General features: G+C 35.6%; 1 protein-coding gene across 7 annotated transcripts in view; it reads left to right on the forward strand.

The window, feature by feature from the left end:
* The window catches only part of LOC5567294 (chloride channel protein 2), a 167,937-nt gene that overhangs the window by 34,989 nt on the left and 107,858 nt on the right, over nucleotides 1-25,090 (forward strand). The window lies entirely within an intron of this gene.

The following is a 25,090-nucleotide window of genomic DNA, read 5'->3' on the forward strand; positions in this document are numbered from 1 at the left end:
TTGCCCCGATTTGCGACAATCTGGTAGATTAAGGTTTCTGTCCATATTTTGTTTTTGTTTCGTTTTTTTTAATAGGGAAATTTGACATATATGACACATTAGGGTGGGGCTTATATCCAAAAATCTTTCGTAGTCAGGATTTACAAAGTGGAAAATGATCATCGGTCCCAAAATAACATCCTGTGAAAAAATGAGAATTTTTGGTGAAGGTTTAGAGGTGGCGCAAAGGGCGTATGTGCAGTTTTCCCATTTTAGTGAACTCTGAAAAATTTTGGTATGCTTTTCAGCTTGTTTTGGTGATTTTAGGACCCTTAAGGGCAAAAAATCGCCTCAAAATTACGATATCTCCACTCATTTAGATGATATTTGACGAAATATATTTTATGCATGCGATTTTTGGCCCTTGAATAGGTTACAATGACTGATTACTATGAACCCGAATAAGAATAGCTGGGGAGGATTCCTATGCTAGTAGAATGGAACAAAGGGCAAAGAAGAGTGATAGAAAGAACAAAGAACACAGAAGAATGTAAGGTGGGGTGGGTTAAACTGCCCCCCCCCCCCCCGGTTTCTGATGATATTATATTAGAATCAACTATGGAGCCGTGAAAATATCTCGGTTGGATGTATGAGATGTGATTATATGCAAGTTTAACACTCATTTAGTATTTTAGAATGTCCGTTTGATATAACTCCAGCAATTGCTTTTATAATCTGAAAGAAATTACAGGGGCGCCCAAATCCATACAGGCTCAAAATCCGTACACTTCATACAAATAGAAGGAGTTTTATATGAAGTGAAAGGGTTTAGATTCATTTCTTAGGTGTTCGGATTTTGATCCAACACAATATATCCTTATTAGGTAAATTCATGAACGATTTTTGCTTTCCAGCAATAACACTTCTTGTTAGAATTTCCACAGGAATTTCTGGATGCCTTTTCAGCAATTAATTGCGTTTGGGGTTCCAATACTTCACTTTCGCCACAACACCTTCAACATAACTTCGGACAAACGAAAATGCAGATGAAGTTCAATACATCGTTCTACATCTGTATTTGAAATCGATGTGTATAAACAACAGCAGAAGGAAAAAAATCGGTACACGCAAAAAAAATTGTGCGGTAAAAACTACCATTCTAGGGGGTTAGCTTAAGCGCTCGCACCGGCAATTTTCAGCAGACCAGAAATGCGCTTGATTTTACCATGTCTGTAGTTGAAATCAGATTGTTGTAAATTATTTCTGTCAAATGTACAAGTAATGCGGTGGGGTATACCGTAAACATAGTATATTGGTCTGAATTTCCATGGCAGTTTTAAGAATGGGCGTAGTCAGCTAAAATAGTTATTTTTACCACAGATTTTTTTCCCGTGTAGTCAAAATTCAAATTGGTACACGAGCTTCTATAGGGTGCAAGAGATAAAGCACTTCAGGTTGAAAACCTCTCAAATAAAACCAAAATTAAGTCGTCACAGTTCTGAAACATAATTTTTAGGACAGAGCTACATGAAGGAATTTTCACAGGATGTCCTATGTATATATAAATAATTATATAAATTAGTTATGAATTTAATAGATACTGCGTGAGGCTGAATTTCCAGGATGTAAATTTTGCAACGGTCCCTTTCGATAAATTGCTATTATCATTCAGAAAAAAAAAACAACCAAACGATTATTGAACTAAAGCAGTAAAGTGACGTGCATTTATCTATATCCACCAGGAGAATAATGATGAAACTTCGCATGGAATTAAGCCGTTATTGAAATTTTTCCATAAAGTCCTATAAAGTTGCAATAAGTTCCAATAAAATCGTATACATGGGTCGAAAACTAGAGATGGTTAAAAAATTGGTGCTCTTCCCCTACTTGAAGAAAAATTGCTCGAAATATTTCTGAAGTAGGTAATATTAAATAGAAGTCAAGGGGTCGGACCTGGTGTAGTGGTTAGAACACACACCTTTCACGCTGAGGATCTGGGATCGAATCCCATCCTCGAGATAGTCACTAAAAATTTCAGTGGTGAAATCCTTCGGAAGGGAAGTAAACCCGTTGGTCCCGAGATGAACTAGCCCATAGCTAAAGAGCTAAAAATCTCGTTAATAAAGATTGAAAAAAAAAATGAAGTCAATAAATATAATCATCGTTTTCTTGATTCCTCAGTTACGCTCAAGACATCACTAGTTTCACCCTCCCACCTGTTTAACCCACCCCACCTTATTCTTCTGTGTTCTTTGTTCTTTCTCTCATTCTTCTTTGCTCTTTGTTCCATTCTACTAGCATAGGAATTCTCCCCAGCTATTCATATGCTTATTCGGGTTCATATTAATCAGTCAGCGTAACCTATTCAAGGGCCGAAAATCGCATGCATAAAATATATTTCGTCAAAAATCATCTGAATGAGTGGAGATATCGTAATTTTGAGGTGATTTTTTGCCCTTAAGGGTCCTAAAATCACCAAAACAAGCTGAAAAGCATACCAAAATTTTTCAGAGTTCACTAAAATGGGAAAACTGCACATACGCCCTTTGCGCCACCTCTAAACCTTCACCAAAAATTCTCATTTTTTCACAGGATGTTATTTTGGGACCGATGATCATTTTCCACTTTGTAAATCCTGACTACGGAAGATTTTTGGAAATAAGCCCCACCCTAATGACACATCTTCTATCATTAATGAATCACGACGACGCTGAAAACTTTTCAAGTTATGCTATTAAATTCGAAAAGCTCTAAGGCGGCATCCATAAATTACGTAACGCTCAAGGGGAGGGGGGAGTAGACTCAAGCGTAACGACTCATACAAAAAATAAATATTTTTTTCATACAAAAAGCGTTACGGAGTGGGGGGGAGGGGGTCAAAAATTTCCAATTTTAGCGTTATGTAATAAATGGACGATCCTAATGTTTCTCATGAGGGTTTGACAACTATTGAAGTTATTAAAGACAATTCGATATTTTTGATACTATTATTTTTTACCATTTGCGCCTCTTTTGAGTAAAAATAACGCTCTTATACCTGTTTACAGTTTGTCACTCTCGTAGGTGGATTCCTTATTCAGGTTCGACTAAGCTGGTTCAATGATAGATCACATTGATTTCTCAATTAGTTTTCTTGTGTTTTGAATCAATTCGGACTAGTAAATGAATGTTAACAGAAAAGGTTTTATGTAAACGGAGACGAACCAGCCACTGGCTGAAAGATAAAGATAAAATAATAAAAAAATAAGGTTTTATGTTGATTGGCTATGTAAAACGGTGTATAATCCACTATGGATACGTCTGGCGTATGGCCAAAACTAATGCTTCTACCCTACTAAATTTGACCATATATCGATATTCTAGCGTAGCAAATTTTTGCATTTACATAATGTTAGGTGTACCATATTTGGTTGTACATAGCTGTATTGCAGACCCATAAGGAATAGGTACCCTTAGCTATGACCTTGTACAGATGAGAATTCCAGTTTAAAATCTTATCTAAAGTAACTCCAACACATTAAGACAAACTTACACAGAATTTAGTACTTGATAGAATACAACAATGCACAATGGTCGGGACTAATTACACTGTGGAATACGTTTTTGTCTCAAGTACCAAATTACCGCTATTCACGGAATTGAAGACTGCTGAATCCATTGCCATCCCAAGTAACAATAGTAGCTGAATAATAGTTTATTCAGCTGAAGTATGCTCGAGAGTGATTTTGTAAACTCTTATTCAGCAGAATTGTTTGTTGGGATTGCCGCTTTCAAAAATATCATAGCACGTCTAGTTTTTTAGATATTGGCTACTGAAAATGCCAAAATTGTCTATTTCAGCCAACTTGCTGGCAAGTTTTCCAGCCTGTATGGCAATTTATTTTCTTTATTTGCCACAGAATTCAAATTTTGTGTATATACAGCTATTCCATGAAAAACCGATCTACTGGGTCACCGAATTCCGTGAAAATTTTCTATTTTGTTCCTTATCCGAAATAAGGATACACGTGTTTTTTTGGATTTTTTGATTAGGGTAACCATTTCCGAAACCAGAAAAATGCAAAATTTTTATTTTTAAAGAAATAATAACTTTTGAACCGCTTGGCCAATTTTAAATTTTCTTGGACGAAATGAAAGCTAAAGATTTTGACTTTTCAAGAAAAATAAAAAAATCACAAGAATTGTTTTTTTACATGAAAAATAAAATCAAAAATTTGCGTTTTTTCGTGTTTTGAAAACCTTGGGACAAAAGGAACTATTGCTGTTCCTCTTTTTTTTTTGAAAGTTCAGAAAGTTTTACGTTTACTGTCAAATTTTTAGCGATTTATGTTCTTTAGTTTTTAAGATATTTTTTTAAATAAAAAATCAGTCATTTTTATCGGCACACACTGTGGGTCTCAGCGCATAAGATTTTGTATTAAAAAAAAACATAACTTTTAAACAGATCAACCGATTTCCAATCTTTTTTTATGGAATGAAAGATTAAGATTTCAACTTTTCAGAAAAAATATAGAACTCTGCAAAAAAAATTACATAAAAAAAATATTAAAATTCATAGTTTTTAGGAAATTTTTATATTTTTTCATGGAATAATTCTTTTCTTCAGGGTTTTATATTTTTTCTGAAAAGTTGAAATCTTAAGCTTTAAAAATAAAAAATGTAATGCGCTGAAACCCACAGTGTGTGCCGATAAAAATGACTGTATATTTATTTTCAAAAAAAATAATATGTCTCAAAAACTAAAAAACATACATCGCCGAAAATTTGACAGTAAACGTAAAATTTTCTGAACTTTCAAGAAAAAATGAGAACTCTGCCAAAAAAATTACATAAAAAAATATTAAAATTCATAGTTTTTAGGAAAGTTTTATATTTTTTCATGGAATAATTCTTTTCTTCAGGGTTTTATATTTTTTCTGAAAAGTTGAAATCTTAAGCTTTAAAAATAAAAAATGTAATGCGATGAAACCCACAGTGTGTGCCGATAAAAATGACTGTATATTTATTTTCAAAAAAAATAATATGTCTCAAAAACTAAAAAACATACATCGCCGAAAATTTGACAGTAAACGTAAAATTTTCTGAACTTTCAAGAAAAAATGAGAACAACAATAGCCCTTTTTGTCCCAAGGTTTTCAAAACACGAAAAAACGGATTTTTCTTATTTATTTTTTCATGTAAAAAACAATTTTGTGAAATTTTATATTTCTTGAAAAGTCAAAGTCCTTACCTTTCATTTCGTCCAAGAAAATTGAAAATAGGTCAAGCGCACAGTGGGACGAAATAAAAAAAGTGGGACATGTGTGTTTGTGTTAAAACTATTGGGTTTAGCGTTTTGACATGCACTACAAAGTTTTATAATTTATTGGGTACTTCATTTAGACACTGAAAAAAAATTGACTTAAGGTGATATACACTGCGAAAAAAATTACTTTTTTATTTATTGTCAAATTGAAAACTGCATGAGGAGTGCGTCAAGAAAGCCCGAGCTGTCGTCCGTGTTTTTTTTTCGGGTCGCGCGCCTATTTTTTTTTTCTGAGTGCTAGCCGAGCAAACGAGTGAAGCTGAAAGTGGATTGTGGCTGCTCAGTCAAGGATAACGGATCAATTGGTGAGCTCGTTTCACGCTACTATTTCTAATCTATAAAATATGTATGACTGCACATTTAATCGCTACAATGGTGGGATGTAAATATGATGTTTCAACAAACTATGGATGGTTCGTCACTGTGAGTGTCGACACAAACTCTGATTCATGATTTATTTATGTTTAACATTTTTTTTTCAGAACACCCCTTATAAACCTTTATTTTTGTAATTAAAAAAAACTTTGAATGGTTCGACACTACAAGTGTAGACTTGCGAAAGGTTCACTTTATTCAACAAACTTTGGATGGTTCGCCACTGTAAGTGTCGGCATAAGAATAAGAGTGTTCTATGATGTCCCAAACAATTGAGTCTTTTGTTTCTTTTCAAATGAGTAAAATATAATAACACATGCTTTCGTACTGAAAGCTGTAGGAATGTTACATTTAGGTATTTGTTCAACAAACTTTGAATGGTTCGTCACCTCAAGTGTCGGCATAATTTTCCTCTACATAGAAATTATATGAACAATTATATTTACGTATAAGCATGTATATATCTCACAAATCATTGTTTATCATGGTCTAATCGTTTATCAAAGTGAATCCTTTGACCCAACGATCCTCCCCATTAACAAACATCACTCCCAGTAACCTTTGTGGAGATGCAGAGGCAAACACGGTCTCCAAATAGCAAAGGTTACACACTAACATTCCTTCCCTCAATCCCACCTGACTGCAAGGACGTGGCCGGCGCCGTTATTGACCTTGTATAAATAGAGGCACTGAATTATGCACACTGAAGAAGATTATGGCCAATCCCAGCTGAAATTCTAGTTGATTCTTTGTGCATTTTCACTGACTTCGGTCAATCACGGAATAGCAACCATTGATATGTGTAGTCAGTCTAAGCTAAGCTAAGCTAAGCTATTGTCAAATTGAAAACTGCATGAGGAAGTATTGTAAGCGCCATCATTTCATGAAAGTTTGTCGAAGACGGAAAAGCTCTACCTACACTGACGAAGTTAGAGGATAAAAATGATGGGTACCCCCTTAAAACTCATATTTTACCAATAACTTCTAAATTTGAATTTCTACATTTTTACAATGTTCTACAATGTTTAACTTGCTGTAAAAATACATATTTTCGCCGAACTCTTGTAAAATTGCAAGTAGTAGCAGCTAGTTTTTGCATACCTTTTTAATATATGCACAAATAATTGCGGGGTCTAGCGGGATCCATAGCAGTTTGTTTGATTAAAAATTGCATAGCAGCAGCTAGTCCGGATTAGATTAGATCTAAATATTGATTGATTTAAAAAATTAATAAATCATGCCTTGAATTTTATATAAACATCGTCAAATGTCATTTTTGTTACGCTGTGTTACCGGTAACAGTCGGCTGGCAGCAGATCAAGGATGACCCTAGGTATCCAACGCATGGCCAAAAATCAGTGCAAAAGTTTGATTCTGTCAGAAAATGAATCAATTATGTTTGATAAAGGGCTTGCTTTTGTTGAGTTAATTCTCTGAGAATGTTCTGAATAGAGGGACTTTTGTAACTTAATTGATTCCTTTAGATGTATCTGAGGAAACAAAACAAGAATTGTATCACAATCGATACTATATTGCCCCTTAATTACAATAAAATTATTCGACATACTTTACTCTAGGGATACTGGTAATGTCACAGTAGATCTAAAAACTAGTCGCTAACAAGCGTGACGATTAGGTTATTCACGTATGAATAAACTGATGAACACAAAATATTCAATTCAATGAAAGAATAAACGGGGACAACCGTATTAACCGTCTACCAGTTGAAAATGGGGGATTAGCTCTTATAGATGTAGAATCAAAAACAAAACCATTGTTCATTAAAAATTTAATTTTTGTACCAGGAGAACAACCGGTAGACAATTTTATGCTCTCTCAAAAAACAAACACGAAAGTTACACGTAATACTCGCGAGTGGATAATAATAGCAGAGGAAAAAAGACAATACGATCAGTCCAATACATGCAATCGTATATATAAAAGCTTGATAAACGATCTAAACATAACTCCTAAAATAGAATCAGAATTACCCAATCTCGATTGGGAAAACATATGGCAAAATATAAATAATGGATTTTTATCCACTGATGGTAAGCATGCTATGTTTATCACACTCAACGACATTGTACCATATAAAGATAAGTTGCTCCGTAATAATGTTCGTGGAACGGTTTCAAATTTATGTGAATCGTGCGGAGAAATAGATTCGTCCAAGCATCGTATCAAAGAATGCGTTACTTCGAAGAAAGTATGGACATGGGTAACGCAAGTAATGAACAACAGAATGCGATTAAAAATCAATGATCCGGAAGAAATGATATGTACAAAAATAAATAAAAAGGCACCAAATCAAAAAGCAGGGCTGTATCTGTGTACAGAAGCAATGGCTTACAATTTGTTACATTTCGGTTCTGGCTCACTTTACCATTTCCAAAGTATAATACGTGATAAAAGATGGAATAACAGAAAACTGTTCAAAACACATTTTGATAACTTTTTGAGCATTTGTTAAAATTAGTTGTAAGTATTGTAACGTTTTGAAATAGGTCTCAATAAATAAACAGATAAAAAAAAACCGTTTCAATTCAGGGTTATAGGTAAAATCGTTGGGAGTGGCAGTGCTAAGAAAGTTATTGCACACTCCATTGTTGTTCTTCTGGAATGGGACAGGGACATTTCTTTCCAATGGGCTGGCTCTAAGGCCTTGGTTTGAGCGCCATTGCTCGCTTTCTGCAACGAGATGAAAACTTATTTTGCCCCTCTCCCACCATATAGGGACCGCATACTGTTTTCCACAAATTTAAACACATTTGGGTAAAATAATAAACAGGATTTTAAAAATCATAGTATATAAATTTAGATTAAAAATTATAATATTGAGTGTAAAAAAACGATCTCACCGGATTTCAGTAGTGTACCAACGTTTGAGGTTTTTGTATTCGAGGCTCTGTCCCAGTGAGGACACTAGTGTTTGGATTTTGATCCGAATAAGCCGATCGAACCATATACAGAGAGTGTAACAGTTCGCGAACTATAAGAGTTCGTGACACATCGCATTCGGAGAGCTATATGAATGTAAACATTTACTCTCTCGTTTGGTACGGGGCACGAGAGCGTTCAAGAGCAGCAACTCTCACAGACTGCAACAGTATCGAGCCATTCGGGTGATTTATGTTTTGCATAAAACTGGTAATAACTTTCATCTTTTCTGGTAATGCAGCCTTGACCAACCTAATTATGATCGATTGCACCATTGAACACCTCTTTGGTTGCAAACATAGCACGGAAAATGGAAAATATTCGCCTCTGTTTCTGGATCAGAATGAGAGTGGTTCAGCGAATGTTACAAGTGTTGACACACAGTGTTCCGCCGTGGGTGATGTGTGTCTGTCTTGTTTTCGTTCATAGCTCGTTATCTTCCACGAACGATAAATGTCATGCGTGTTGTATGAATGCAGGTGGATCAATGGGATGAAATTATGGCTCGTGTGTCAATGATCGTTAAATTTTCCAAAGCCTGGAGGACACAATGTCAAGAAGAAGAAGAAGAACAATCTCGTCAAAAATCGTAGGGTAACTTTACTGAAACGGAATCTAACAACATCTCTTTTGAAATCCGATACTATCCACAGGGCCTTCCTTAGCCGAGTGGTTAGAGTCCGCGGCTACAAAGCAAAGCCATGCTGAAGGTGTCTGGGTTCGATTCCCGGACGGTCCAGGATCTTTTCGTAATGGAAATTTCCTTGACTTCCCTGGGCATAGAGTATCATCGTACCTGTCACACGATATACGAATGCAAAAATGACAACTTTGGCAAAGAAAGCTCTCAGTTAATAACTGTGGAAGTGCTCATTAGAACACTAAGCTGAGATGCAGGCTCTGTCCCAGTGCGGACGTTAATGCCAAGAAGAAGAAGACTATCCACAGGGAATTGAGCTGACAATTCCTAGGAAGATTTGCCAGATTTATCAAAGTTCTGCCGAAAATTTTGGGGAATGACATAATAGGGGGTTTTGGGAGTGAATATAATAATTAATATCCATACAATTTTAACTGTCCTCAATAGCATAACTGTCCTATATGAACATGCAATAGCTAGCGGGATTTGGGGCAAGTGTGCCACCTTAAGCAAATTGTTCTCTAACTTTATCTAAAGCTTAAAAAACCCACTAATTTAGCCTCCCGATGTTAGTTTAGCATGTTTTCATAAACACTATGTCATTTAAAATGAAAAAAAATTCAAAAAGTATTAGTTTTGGAGCATTTCAAAAATCATCCAAAATTACCTAATTTTCAACACTATGGGGCAAGTGTGCCACCCATATGGGGCAAGACGGCCAACGAATGAACATCGCATGTAATTCTACTTGTAATAAAAATTTCTTTATTTTATATTGATATTACTTACAAAGCAGAGACTTATTGATAATTTAAAAAATATTTTGAAGTTTACCGTCATAAGGGGATGATTTATAACAAGGGTCATTACATGCGGAACTCTCTACTAGTCAATTCGAATAGCTCAAATGGTTATATTTGTCTTCATTCAATACGATATATGAATTACCCTTTTATAACGGAGGATCTGTATAATATTACCCTGGTCACCCCTAAATAACGGTAAAATATTGATGAATATAAGTAAAACAGTTCTTAAAACGCCTAAAACCATGATATTATCGAATATTTGGAGAAAAAATCACTTTGGGAGCAAAAATATTCGCTATTCCCCTTCTACACTTCAGAAACTACTACTGGTGCCTCAATTTGGTTCATTGTTATGATTTTGTGGACGATGTTTACGATTTAATATGGAAGGTTTAGGAGAGGTTCAAATGTGACGTCCATCGTTTTTCAGGATTTCTAGATCCCCCTGTCCCCTCAGTCTCGCTTTTACCAATTCCTAATACATGTACTGTCACACTTTCATAGATCCACCCCCTTCCCAGACGATGGACGTCATATTTGGAGGCTTATGGACAAAACGTCGAAAGACAAAACGTCAAAAGGACAAAAAGTCGAAAAACAAAAGGTCGAACATTTTTGCTTGGTGGGAATTTCTTCCTTCTTTGAAAAAATATTTTCGACGTTTTGCCCTTTTCTTTTTTATTCTTCGACCTTTTGTCCTTTCGACCTTTTGTCATAGATTCTATTTTGATTACCGTAATCCGGGTAATATTGATCAGTTTTTAGAACATTTCTTAAATATTTAATTCAAAAATAGAAATGTTCTGAGTTATATATTTATAAAACAAGTACTGCCACCCATAGCTCGTGACTATATACTGTATTTTGTTTTTTTGAAAGATTTAAGCATGTCTACAAAAATGTTTAATGTGATTTTTTCATTTAGCTGATATGGGGTAACATTGATCATCCATGTAAACAACGTTCGGTAATATTGAAAATGTTGTTACTTACTTAAATCACGGCCCCTGAAGCCGAATATGATGTTCAAACGCTTACATCTCATTTACTTTTAGAGTTATATTAAAATTAAAAACATCTTGAACAGCGGAATACACCTAAGGGTAGGCAATTTCCTAAGGGAATTCTACATTCCTAACAGTAATTCGTTAATGTTGCCTAATTGAACATACTTATAAAAATTTTGACAGCGGAATTGTTTTTGGCGATGCCATTTTTAGTTAGAACCGCATTTTCCTTGCTCATATCGCTTGCAAAACCTATGTGAGACGTGAATCTTCGGTAGTGTCATCATTAACCATTGAAATCATTATTTCGCAAACTTGACAAATTTACGCATAAAGTTAACGTATTTTTTGCAAAAATCTTAATTTTTAATAGCTTATAAATATAAAAAAGAGAAGCAACATTCATGCTTTGGAAATGTTTCATCATTAAATGATTATACCAACTTATTACGAAACGAGTCATTGCGATCAATGTTACCCCACTGATCAATGATACCCCGGATTACGGTACCCCTTATCTGTAGCTCGAGTAGTGAAATTAAGTAGAACCCCAAGTAACACCAAATACATCTTTTTGTGCAGTATTAATGATATATTGTTATACTGAAGCTCTATTTGAGTATTATATAACATCTTGTGTTATATATGAGCTATAGTACAGTATTCGAAAAACATGTCATGCAAGATCATGAATTAGAAATAAAACAAAGGGTCTAGGTATTATTATAGCTTCATGAGCGTTAATATAACTTTTATCAGATTTAAACCGCACATGTTTACGTTATCAAAACGTATGCGCTAAAAAGTATTTTGAACTAGTTTTCAATAACATTCAAACACCATGAAGATGCATTAACATCAGGCAAGTTGTTCATATTGACCCGGGCCATTCTATCCCACTCCCGTACGACGATCAAAGTTTTGTATCTTAATTTTAAATGTGACAAAAAGACAATTTTCAGCTGGTATAAACTCTACAAACCATTTTACACCTATCAAAGTGGAGGCTATATAAACACTTCGCACGACTTTTCCACACTTTTACAATCAAACATACGATGCCACAAAAATTTGATGAAAATTTAAAAAAAAGTTTTCACCCGGTCTCGAACACGTGACCTTTGGATTCAAAAGTCAACACCTTATCACTACACCACCAAGTAATGCATAGTAGAGCTGAGATTGTTCACCAATATAAATGCAAGCATTTTATACAGTAGCACATGCTCTGTTATTCTTCGAAGTCCATCATCATCACAGCTGAGCTACAGCGATTGCATTCGATGCTGTTCGAGATTGACATATGATGTGTTACAACAGTATTATAATCCTATTGAAAAACATCTTGTGGTGGAATACAGTCATTGTAAGGTTTGATGATTACAAGTTGCCTCACAACGTTCAATCAAAAAAACATATGTTTCTGATGCGTATTGAATACGTTGATTATACAAGTATATGACTTACCTTTCTTGAAAATGAGATGCTAAGTAAAACGTCAGTAGCGCATTATGAACACCTGTTTGAGCCAACTTGATGGTTTGAGATTTATATATGTTATTTTTACGTCTCAAATACGTTGTTCAAACAAACTATACAAGCGCTTCAGTTGCCACGTGGCACGTACGAATGCAAAGTAAAAATTTGCCGGGGGCAACATTGACGGTCGAAAAAATTGCCACGGGACAGTATATAAAGTCGTTTGATTTATGCTGTCCGAATGTTAATTTGAGAAGTGAGCGCAATATTGTGATTATACACAAGTAGTGTATTATTCAGGGTAGTTCCGATTGATATTAATGCGGATGTTCTTAGTAACATGATTTTTATATAATAGTTTAGAATATTTAATCGATAAACATCCGAACTTTATTTGACGGCACTGCAGGCTTCGTGAGGAAGACACCATATTGTGTTTCTGACATTGGGAATTGATCCGCTGAAAAATTCTATGATGGCACACATATTTTAGGATAGTTTGTTTTGTTTTTCCATTTCATTGAGGCGCATGAATTTACAATTAATAAAATTGAACATTGCACGATAAATCAGGAGCCGCACACAGTTTGAGTACACTATTGGGAATCAACAGAAGAAAAGTTAATAATCACCATAAGCAATTCGTGAAGAGAAAATAAAAACATTCGCTTTCATTATTTTGATTTTGTTTTGAACTGGTGCTATCAAAACAAAAAAAGATGTAATTTGTAAAACAATACATCTTCTTAGCTTCAATATAACAAGTAAGTATTAGTGATGCTATTGAATACATCTTTATCACATAATTGTATGTTCTAATGATGTATTGGGAAACATCTTCTATGACACGAAAGATGTTTTATAAGCCGCCATTTTTTGCGCTGTTTCGGTGATATAAGTGTACAAAATAAAGTTATCCATATTCACCACAGAACCTACTGATTTGTGTGAGTGAAGTATTTTATTCATTTATAAAACAAGTTGTGTTATTTGGGACATCGGCAGCTGGTTCGTGTCATGCCTTCAATATTGTTTCCAGAATGCGTTACATGAACGGTCACAACCAAAGATAAGAATTCAAGTTCAACTTAAGCATGTTAATTTGAACAGTGATAGATTGGCTTCTAACAATGGTTCGTCAATCTCTTAGAAGTAAAATACCATATCTAGTGAACGAGCTTTGGGGAAGCGGCTTGACAAAAAAGTGGCTCCACAGTTTGTGTTTTCGTTTGCGAATGGAATATTGAATAGATAGAAAATGATCTATGTTACTCTGAGTTACGGTATTGTAAACTGGGGGTTAACATTGGTCAATATTTTAGACCTCTTTTTAATTGATTATTTGTAAATGCAAACATTGCATTTTTTTAACTAGAACTGCTATGCATAGTTTACATCAAGATATTGTATTTTTTATGTGAAAGTTTCAAACATGTTTGAGTATTTTATTTTTTATTTCACTGATTTGAGGTTAAACTTGGGGTGAAATTTATCCGGTTAAATTTGGGGTAACATGTATAGGTGTCTCAAGAATGCTCAGCAAGTTTTAAAATAGTGTTACTAACTAAATATTTTACTTCTAAATCCGTATACAGAAGCAAAATTCTTTCAAATCCTGTATTGTTCATTATTATTGTCATAGGTAAAATGTTTAAAAGTAACCTTCATTCCACTAGTATACACATTAAACTACATCAACTCATCTTATCATATGATGTAACCATTAAATAAATTGCGGAATGATTGATGAAATAATAAATAATCATGCGAATCAATTTTTTGAATGTTGATTTTTTGAAGTAGAATAAAAGTTTAATTTCTGCAAAAACTATGGTAACTAATAGTAATCAAAAACACCAGCCATAAATTAAAATGGTTCATTTGATAACATTTTTTGGACTGTTTCGTTGGTTGCTGACCACTGCCCCACAGTAATGACGTGAATGTAGACCTGCGATGCGATTTTGACGTCACTGTTTGCGTGTGCTTCGCTTATAATTCTTATCTTAGATAGTGGCTCTTGTTATTGGCCTAATTTTAGGCGCATTCGTTTCATTTTTACAGTCAGTAACATAATTTTATAACCAAGGCCTTTACTTAATTTTTTTTAAACGGGAAAAGAAGTATGTCCCGGGTATTTGATCATTGTAGCCAGTAGCAAAACTTGGAAATGATCTATTGACCAAAATCAAATTGGGATCTTATTTTCTTTCCTGGCAGTTTATGGACAAGGTAAAAACTGGAGTAACAGTTGTGTATCTCAATCGAACTTGCAATATTATTAGAGCTTCTTGAAGAAAGTTTTTCACATGCCTTCGGATTCTTTGTTTTTTTACAAGAAGCTCAATGCATGCAATTTCACATTAATTACTCGTCACATTTAATGACACCGGAACACGTCATATTTTTTTTAGCAACAAGTAATCCTTCAAAACCGGTGCTTCACCGGATAGAACCAATATTACCTTGATTATCCGGCTTTGCCGAGATTTCAAGCCAGGTCAACCTTCGTTAATAATTTTACAGTAATATGCATTCACTGGAACCGGAAAGTGCCAGTATCGGAAGAAAATCCCATCAAGGTGGGAATAAACATTGACACAACAGTTGCAGTTCATTTCCATCGCCACCACCCTCACCGTCCCAAATTACCCCGGCAAGTGTGAAGAAATTGACGTGACGCAATGCAATCGATGCACGTGATCGGTCTTACATCGGTCCGTCGCGTTGCACTGGGGGGACTGGAACGTTTCAAAACAAGATGAGCTCATCTTTTCGAGATACGACTAAGGGGAAGCCTCGTTCCCGTCGCTCGTTGCTGTTCCCCATCGGCGACATCGGCGAATCGGTTACAGATTTATCCCTCGATCGATCGAGATTAGATAGCAACCAGCCACGAGCAGGAATTTACCTTGCGCGACGACCGGTGGATATTTGATCGCGTCTAAGCATGGCTGGTAGCGGGTCTCTTTTGAGAAAGAACGATAGCGATTATAACAAAACTGGAGTTAATTTCATATGTTTTTTCTGCTTTTATGTACAGTATATTTCATAGAAATTCAAGGTAGAATTATTTCACACTAGCCTATTGGACTTCATTGGTGAATATGTGTTGATAGACGCTTCAATACTGATTCACTACAGATATTTTGACCCCACAGCACAGACAACGTAACTTGTTTTTTCGCACAGATAGAATGTTAAACACAAATATTTGAAAATATCTTGAGAAAATGCCAGGCTAAATTTTGTAGGATATGAGTTCTCTTAAGTTCTTATTTTTAGAACACTCAGTCTCCACCAGCTCTGGTCAAAGTAATGAACCCCTCGATTGAACCGCAATCGCTACTATGTGCCGCTTGGCGCGTGTAAAATGCAAGGCACGCAGTGGTCGGCATTTCCGTGAGACCTTTAATTTGCGCACTGAAATCGGTGATGCGCGGTGGCGGTCTTGTATGTGGTACTTGAAGGTATCCAATGGCACATGTTCGGCAATGGATTTTTGGCGAGCACGTTCAAATCAACAGCGGGGCGTCCGATCGAAGGTCCACGTGGCAATTTGATTTGGTCGCGATATGGCGTTGTGATTTTGTTTGTACAGATATGGCAAAAAGGGTTCTCTGAGTCGTCATTGCATTGTTTGCCAATCGCCTTAGCCAACATATGAGCCGAGCATATTAAATAACTATAATTTTCCATAGGCGGCTATCTTCGGTAGTATTCGTAGAATATGCAGCTGAAAAAAAACAGATTCTACTTGAGATTAGATGCATCCTCAATATGCAATTAACTTGTATTCTCGTTCTTATTATACCTGCACCCAAGTGCAGGTTAATGTGTGATCCTTCATATATGCCATTTTTCTAGATTGGTATTGGAAAACAATACAGTTGAACAAAGTCATCTTGGTTTTTAGTTTCGAAGAAAACGCTAACCAAAACTGCATCGATACCCCTGGTTTTTGTAAACACAAAAATGCACTGGACCGTCACTATCCACAATGGTTCGAATCGACAATTTAGCAGAATCCTTAATGTATGTTCTCGTTGATTTTGGACATATGATTCCTTCATATATGTTGTAGGTTGAAATTCTAAATAAAACATTTTATGAGAACGCTGTAGTTCAGCACTAAGTTTAGTCATAGGAGTGGGCAGTGGATAGTGGGCGATTATTGATTCAAACATATGATACTTAATTTATCATATTATTTTCATATTAAAATAAGTTTGAAGCATTGCAATGTGTTCCAATTCATAGTAAGCTATGATCAACAATGTCAACATTTAAATATAAAAGAAATAAAAATATGTGTGTTCAACCAACAGTCTTATATACAGTACTGGACAGAATGAAGTACGCATTTGCAGTTTTTACATACAAAACACAAGTTTTGAGGCTTGGATGTTGGCTTCTAGTGCTTAAATTGATATGAAATTTCCACCGCAGCTGGAAAGTTATTTTAAGTTCAGAGCTTTTCATTAACAAGTTTTTGAGTTAGAATAAATCGGCAATTTTCACAAAAATGATTGAATTATCAATTAGAAATAATTCTTAAATGGGAACACTAGAAACATTCCGTTCTGGAAAAATGTCAAATTTGATTAAAAATACAAGTTTGTAGAATAAGATTTTTCAGTAAAATTGATTGTTTTCAAAAGTATTTCAAAACATCTAATGCGTACTTTATTCTATCCAGTAATGTAGATTAGCAAAAGTTAAATTTAAGTAACGAGCTATTTATTGGGCCCAAAATATTTTTTTCAGTAAGTCTTAAAAAGAACATGCCCCGTGTAATACGGATATGATTAATATATTTAAATTTGTCCAGCTTTTTCAAAATAGTATGAATACATTCCTAGTGGGTGTTTCGTAGTCAAATAATGAGGTTATACAATAAACAATACAAAATTATTTTGAAAATATGTCTTGCACTTTGTACACATTTTGGGATAACAAAATGGAAGAAAAACCAACTGATTGAGTTAAACAAAAAAAAAAAGTTGAAAGCTTTCGACAATTCTCTTTACCTTACGCCTAAAGTTGAACGACTGAAAACCATTTGGACACCCAGAAGCTATTTTACGTGGAAACCTCCAACTCTAAGGAGGGACTAAACAAGCTTGAAGTTTGTATGGAGAAAATCGACCAAATATATTAAAAAGGGTCCAATTAAATTTTCGACCATACCGTGGTGAATCAAAATCCGGACGGGACCTATATCCGTACACTGGTGAAATTCAAATATTTCAATGTTAAATATCTTTCCAAACATAAGAATATTATTCCTACGATTAATGTCAACTTTTGTTGACCATTGTATCGTGAATTGTCATCAAGTTAGCCTTGTAAAATATTGATAAAAACAAAAACAAATGTTAGCTTCACTCGGACGTGTTGATTTGGAAAATTTACGAAAACCGGTGATACCTATTGTATTTAATGCATCACCACAATTCGACGATTCAAAACGCGTTTATTGAGTGCTAATCTTGTGTGCTGATGTTTTGAAGTGATTTGTTTGTTTTTTTTTCTTCCTGTTGAATTCAATAGTTTCGAAGAGTGTCCGGATACTGGTATGTGTGGTTTTGAATCCGGACGCAGTGCTTCAGCATCTAACTTTACAAGGCTCATCAAGAAATATTACATTATAATTTTTAGAAAATCTGGAAAAAATGGTGAAAGTGATATTGTTGTGATTTTAAGCAATAATAACTGAAAATGAGTGTAAATTAATTGTAATTGTCGGGGAGTATAATAACTGAAAATGAGTGTAAATTAATTGTTATTGTGAGGCGCATATTACAGTATCGTTTGAAGTCTTAAATTACAACCTTTTATGATGTTTCAGATCATACATCAGATGAAAAACATTGCAGAGTGTCGTATTTCTCATGTATACCTTAATGAGCTAGTGTGCCATGCGATATTTCATATCGCAGCTCACAGATTATTTGAGACACGAGATGCGGATACGTACAAAAAATATCCTAGTGAGCGAGTCTCATGAGACATCTCGTGAGACTCGTTACATGCGCTTACTAGGAGTATTTCATGCAGTTATGTTTGCCTAGTAAGGGAATCTGGGGTAACAAGCGCCCTTGAGGCAAAACGACCCAAGGTGCCCTTTTAGGGAATTTGTGCAGTAATTGAAAACAATTTTTCATCCGGGACTAATAGTAAAAGAAAAATTCGACGGAAGATGTCTAAATTTTTCCAAAATATTCATAGAAACCCCAAAAAGTCGTTTTGCCCCGCGGGTGCCTATTACCCCAGATACCCTTACAATAATCCCACGGAAGCATACGGCTTCGATCTATGACGATGCTTCCTCGGTGGTAAGCACAAGTGCTTTTTAGGGACGAATGACCTTCGGGTTAAAGTCCCTCTCAAACAACAACAACAGCACAAGTGCTCTAGAATCCCAACCGCGTTGAATGGAAATGTCAGCCTTTTAAACTGTTTGCGGGCAGTTTAATCCATGGTTTAATCAGGTTTAATCCCTTTTTCTTGCTTCTGAATCTTTCGTCTGTGAGTCTCTAATACGCTGTCACATTGAGACTTTCTCATGAAACGGCGCATCTGCATTGGCAGTAGAAGCATTAACCTCAGAATGCTAATGTCGCTGCTGTTCGTGTTACCAACATCTAGTTTGCCACGCGCTGACAGCTTGAGTACCGGTCCTCAAAGTGTCAAATAAATTTTAAAATCATCCACTACAACATGGCATCGACCAAACAATGAAAAGATACAGTTTAAAGTGATAATAAACTAATTCAGTTTTGTGAGAACACCGCCATTAGCGTTCTACTACTAATATTTCTATTGCATTGGTTCATGTGATCGTTTGAGCTAGTACATTGCCACATAAGATCTAAAAAAAAAAGTGTCTCACCATAGCACGTGCACAAGCGCGCGGATATTTTTGTGCGCTCATGGCAAGCTGTTCTCAAGCTCTTGATATGAAACGTGTATACATGATGTCTGCTGGTGTGGTGGGACACCTCTCACGCTGAGGTTCTGGGATCGAATCCTATCCCCGAGATAGTCACTTATGATGTAAAAGTTATAGTGGTGACTTCCTTCGGAAGGGAAGTAAAGCCGTTGGTCCCGAGATAAACTAGCCCATCTTGCAAATTCAAAAGTTAACTGGAGGAGATTTTTTGTTTCATGTCATACATATGTCAACTAAAAACGCATATATAATTGTATCCGACCAAATAAATACCTGGCCATTGTCATAGCGGTATCCGGCAATTTTGTCGTTTGACCGAACGCCATTCGGCCGAGCGGGTCGAACAAAAAAATCAAATTGTGTCAACGCTGATGAGTAGGATTCAAAAGTGTGTCCCAATAACTTAGCAGATCAGTTTGGTTTGTTGATCCGTTAATTTAGGACGAAGTTATTGTAGTGAACGAACGACGATAGAATAAAATTTACATCTATCCGTTACTGCAATGGTTACTAGAATGAATCGATACGCTTCAAATCAAGCCAACCGACTCGAGGCTGCACACACACAATCGCAACATCGATAAACACAATCACTCCCTCTCTCGCACCGCATCTTCCGACCACCGAACGATTTCCTTCGTTCAGTTTTCACGTCAGTTGCCTGTTTCCACTCCAATTCGTTTAGTGATGCTCAGTTAGTACACAGTTCGAACGAAACGTGTAAATTTCTGAGACATATAATGCACATAATTGGAGCGTGGTATATAATGGATATTTACATGATATGTCATGTAAACTTCAATTATATATCATGTAATCCAGCAGGATTCTGAGTGATTACATGACATATAACATAAATTTACATGATTCCTGACTTAAATTTACATGACGTCATGTTTACATCGCACAAATGAAGTTTACATGACGTGTAATCTTCATTATTTTTAACTGTGTAGGGTTAGTATGGTCAATAGCGTTAGCGTTAGCGTAGTTACGGTATACTTCGTAGATTGAATACTAACAATATTCATGTTTTTTTTTTTGATAATCTCATCCGGATTACTTTCAGAAGCAAGGTAGGGGAGTAAACCTTGCTTCAATCTTAAACAAGATAACCAAAAGCATGAATATCGCTATTCCCGGTCACGCCCATCTTTATCGTAACTTGGAACTCGGGGAGGAAATGTTGATGTAGCACTTACTTAGCGAGAGGCCACCGACTCAGCGACACCCTCATAAGTGCTACGGAGGTGGAGGTTGGGAGGGATAAAAGGTCATAGGATTCGCCTGAAAAGCTAGCGATCGACCCAAGGCATTGTTGTTTAAGTGTTTTGAAATTTATTCTTTTGAATGCTGGCAATCAAAAGATGGATTTTTTTTTTATTTTTTTTTATTTTAACAGTGTTTTGCGAAACAACCCAGTGAACGATACAATGATTTATGTAAGGCTATCCGCTCATTAACAAAAAAAGAGCGAAATCGATCCCTCCAGGGTCATTGGATCAACATAAAATGTATAAAAAAAAACAAAGAAAAAAAATGTTTTAAACACGACCGAGGTAGAGGTTCCATCTGTTTCCTATTTTGCAAAGCATGAGCTATCTATTTTGCGTCATCGCATCAAAAAAAAAATTAAAAATAAAAAACAATCGCGTTTTAACTAGAAAGCAAAGAAATATCCTGAACAAATTAAAAAAAAAAAGATCAATCCGTTCCGTGTTAATTCTAATTCCATATATTGTCGTGAGGAACGAACGCGCCGATTGAAAAAGGGTATATACAAAACAAAACAAAAACATCATCCAAAAGTAAATAATCGGAACAAACTCACCAAATCTTCTAATCCAATTTCGAGCAATATCTGCTTCCAGCACGCTTTTTTGTGTGACGTGAGACCAATCCAGAAACGGTTTTGGAACCTCCACGAACACTTCCCAAATTGCATTCCAACGAAATCACACATTTTGATGACAAAAATGCATCATAAACTTAAAACATTGAAACATTCCATCAAAATCCTTCAAAACACCGAAATTTTAAAATAACTAGTACCGCACATTTTTTCCAACACCCGGTGGCACCCGTCTGAGTCAGTATGGTTAGTATGGTCAATCATCACATACACGTACAAAGGGAAATCTACCAATTTAATTTCACTTTCCTATCATAACCACTACAGTTATGAACTCGCGTCAAGACCTGGTTGTTTCGTTTCTGGGTTACCAACGGTGTGCTAGGGTTTAGAGTGATTTTCATCCAAAATTTTTCTTTCTTCCAAACATAAGCTATTCTTTCGATTTATGCTGGTTCCGCAACAATTGGCGTTAAATTCCAACGAAGTTACGGTGTTTTATTTCACCGAACTGTTCAGCTGTTGAGATTACGGTGAAATTCACCGTAAGAGCTTAGTGTGTAGAACTATGAATTAATTTACTTAGTACGATTCGGAGCATTGAAGCAAACCGATGCTACAGAAGGACGAGTAAGTCGTAAACCATTTCAGTTACTATCAAAAGCTGACTACAAACGCTATGCGAAAATCTCTGCTCGCAGTTATCACCACTAGCAGATAAGTGAATAATTTCTTCTTCTTTCAGCATTGACTGTTCCTTGAACTAATACTAAAGAGCTGTATATCAATCATGATCTACCTTCTTTATAAATAAGCTGAATATGTTCTTTGAAATTCAGCTTGGAAATTCATTACAAATGCATGCTAACTGTAGTTCACTGATGTGTTCAATTTCGGCCAAACGACATTCGGCAGAATGACCCTTTCGCCCAAATGACGTTGGACCAAGTGGCATTCGTCCAAACGGCATTCGGCCAAATGGCATTCGGCAAAATGGCATTCGGCAAAATGGCATTCGGCAAAATGGCATTCGGCAAAATAGCATTCGGCCAAACAACCCGGAACCGAGCAAAGGAGTGCTTTTTTCATGATTTTTTATTTATGCGGTAAAGTGACGCAGGTTGTCAAACATTTTCTTTGGGGAGGAAAGGGGTCTTGAGAGGAAAAAAAAAATTGATCCGCATAGAACATAACAACTTCGAATACAGTTCAATTGTTACCTTCACTTTACCAGCCCCGCTAAACTAAGGGGTCGTCTATAAATTACATCATATCACTAATAGAGAGTAGAATTTATGGAAACGCGATAATCCATAAAAAATATCGTAGTATCCATACAAAATAGATTGGGTTTCCAATAGCAAAATTAAGCATGACGCAAATATGGACGCTCTTTTACGCAAAAAATGGGAATATAAACGTTTAAAATATCACTTTAAAACACTTCCTACATCTCATACCCTAAGTTCTCTTCTGAGACTTCCTCTTGCTACGTTATATTTGCTTAGATAATTGATCGTATATTCAAACACGTATTTTAGTTTTCTTTCAATATATATTTTTTATCGTTTTTTATCGATAATTAAGGTTGCTCTGGTTATACTGGAGTAGCGACCACGAGCGGCCAATCAAGTTCAAGCTCAATTGATGATTAAAGTGGAATATGTGGAGCAGCTCCTACTGCTGTCTCTAGCTTCACTCATGTTTCTTCAAATTATCATATTATGTTTGAAAAAAAATTTCATATTCATTTGTATTTAAGAGTTCAAATACCTACACCGCGTAAAATCGAGTCTCTTTTACTCTCTTTCAACTGGTTTAAGGACAAAATGTCGAAAGACAAAACGTTGAAAGTAATCAATTTTCAGCAGCGGTTTGGAATAGGTTTTCCACATCTTGTTTGATTAATTTTGCTATGAACAACGTTCAGCACATAGTGAATCATTTATTCTTTCGGGAGAGAATTATTCGTTTCCTAACAATTTTCTCCTTTTGATGTTTTGTGGCATTCGACGTTTTGTCTTTCGACATTTTGTCACCCAACCCTCCTACCTACGTCCTTTACTGCTAAAATAATCATATTTTTCATGATAATACTAAATTATCGTACAATTACTTGCTACTAACTAAACTAACTAACTAAAACAGAAATCGCGAATAACATACTCTGGATAAATGATTCTTAAACTCCGGATAATCGAGTCAAACCTGTATTTGTTTGTTGAGGATTTTTTTTTATTATCGGACAAATTGGGCCGGCGGCTCTCCGATTTGTATGAAATTTTCACCAGAGGTAGTGCTCGTGGATACATGAACAAAAGTGAAATTCAAAAAAATTATATACAGTGGCCTATTTTCCCGGAAAACTCTTGATGAATTTTCACGATTTCCCCATAAACCTCAAACTTTAAAAATTCATATCTCCTGAACTATGCATCGTAGAACAAAAGTATTTTAGTGAAATCGAAAGGAAATTTCTTCAGCAATACATTAAAAATATGAAAAGAAAAACATTTCTTGGAAAATTTTTCATCATGGAGAAAATTGTCGGAAAAATAGCGGAAAAACTATCTTCTGTATCATGAAAAATTTTCGAAAAAACGTTTTTTGTTTCATCAATCCATACTCTAACTTTCATCCATAGACGCCAAAATGGTATCTTTTACCGTTTAGGCGACAGAACTGAAAAAGCGATGACCACCCGCACGCTTCCCATAGGAAAATGTGTTCTATTGTGTGCCTCATAACCGTGCGCTAACGGTGGCAGTAATTAACACGCATGTAATGCAGTGAACCATCCTTTCCGTTCCAGTCAGAAGAAGTTTTTCGTCCATCGGAACACTCTCCATTGGACTGGAGTTCTGTTTGATCTTTCGACCTTGACGCTTGCTTCTGCGGGAGCGAGTGACGATTGCAGGATCAAACATGTCGCGCGTCGGTCGAGTGAAGTGAAAAAGCTCCGCGATCGGTTAGTTCTGTTTGATCTTCGACCTTGATAATAGCTCTTTGGCAGTGCGTCAAGAAAGCCCGAGCAGTCGTCAGTTGTTTTCCCTCTCGGGTCGTGCGCCTATTTTCTCTGAGTGCTTTTATAAAGCCGAGCAAACGAGTTAAGCTGAATGTGGATTGTTGCTGCTCAGTCCGTCATCCGATCAATTGGTGAGCTCGTTTCATGCTACTATTTCTAATCTATAAAATATGTATGACTGCACATTTAATCGATACAACGGTAGGACGTAAATATGATTTTTCAACAAACTATGAATGGTTCGTCACTGTGAGTGTCGACATAAACTCTAATTCATGAATTATTTATGTTTAACATTTTTTTGTTTTCAAAACACCCCTTTCTTTTTATCTTTATTTTTGTAATTATAAAAAAAAACTTTGAATGGTTCGACACTACAAGACTTGCGAAAGGTTCACTTTATTCAACAAACTTTGGATGGTTCGCCACTGTAAGTGTCGGCATAAGAATAAGAGTGTTCTATGATGTTCCAGCCAATCGAGTTTTTGTTTCTTTTCAAATAAGTAAAATATAATCGTCCTGATAGCTGTAGGAATGTTACATTTAAATATTTGTTCAACAAACTTTGAATGGTTCGTCACCTCAAGTGTCGGCATAATTTTCCTTTACATAGAAATTGTTCATATCAAATGAAAATATTATATTTTCATAAAAGCATGTTTATATTTGACAAAAAAAACTATTTATCATGGTCTAATCACTTATCAAAATGAATCCTTTGACC

Source organism: Aedes aegypti, chromosome 1 (genome assembly GCF_002204515.2).
Source record: "Aedes aegypti strain LVP_AGWG chromosome 1, AaegL5.0 Primary Assembly, whole genome shotgun sequence".
NCBI lineage: Eukaryota > Metazoa > Arthropoda > Insecta > Diptera > Culicidae > Aedes > Aedes aegypti.